The sequence below is a fragment of the Eimeria mitis genome, genomic scaffold, assembly GCF_000499745.2.
Source record: "Eimeria mitis Houghton genomic scaffold, Emh_scaff192, whole genome shotgun sequence".
Classification (NCBI taxonomy): domain Eukaryota; phylum Apicomplexa; class Conoidasida; order Eucoccidiorida; family Eimeriidae; genus Eimeria; species Eimeria mitis.
The window spans coordinates 23,705-24,131 of NW_013570241.1; the positions used below are offsets into that span (position 1 = coordinate 23,705).

Below are 427 nucleotides of genomic sequence, written 5' to 3' on the forward strand. Positions count from 1 at the left end.
CTGCTGCTGCTGCTCACACCGCCTACAGCAGCAGCAGCAGCAGCAGCAGCAGCAGCAGCAGCAGCAGCTGGAATGACAGCCCCAAGGTGTTTCTTAGGTATTAGTTGTTTATAATAAAAATAAATTAAATTATTTTTTATTTTTTAATTCTTTTTCTGTTTTTTTGTTGAGAAAGATGAATACTAATGCATCTGCTGCTGCGGTGTATATACACCCCAGCTGCAGCAGCTGGTGACACGCAGCAGCAGCAGCAGCAGCAGCAGCAGCAGCAGCAGCGGCGGTTTGTTTTCTTTGTTTGTTTTATTCTTTTTCTATAAAGGGAAAAGCAAATGCTTAAGTGTTGTTGCTCTCATTCTGCTGCTGCTGCTGCTGCTGCTGCTGCTGCTGCTACTGGTGTAATTCCTTCTGCTGCTCGTGTTGCTGCTGC

The 427-nt window shown here is 45.7% G+C and overlaps 1 protein-coding gene across 1 annotated transcript in view; it reads right to left on the reverse strand.

The window, feature by feature from the left end:
* The window catches only part of EMH_0002720 (uncharacterized protein), a gene marked incomplete at both ends in the record, with an annotated part of 8,092 nt that overhangs the window by 3,494 nt on the left and 4,171 nt on the right, over positions 1-427 (reverse strand). The window lies entirely within an intron of this gene.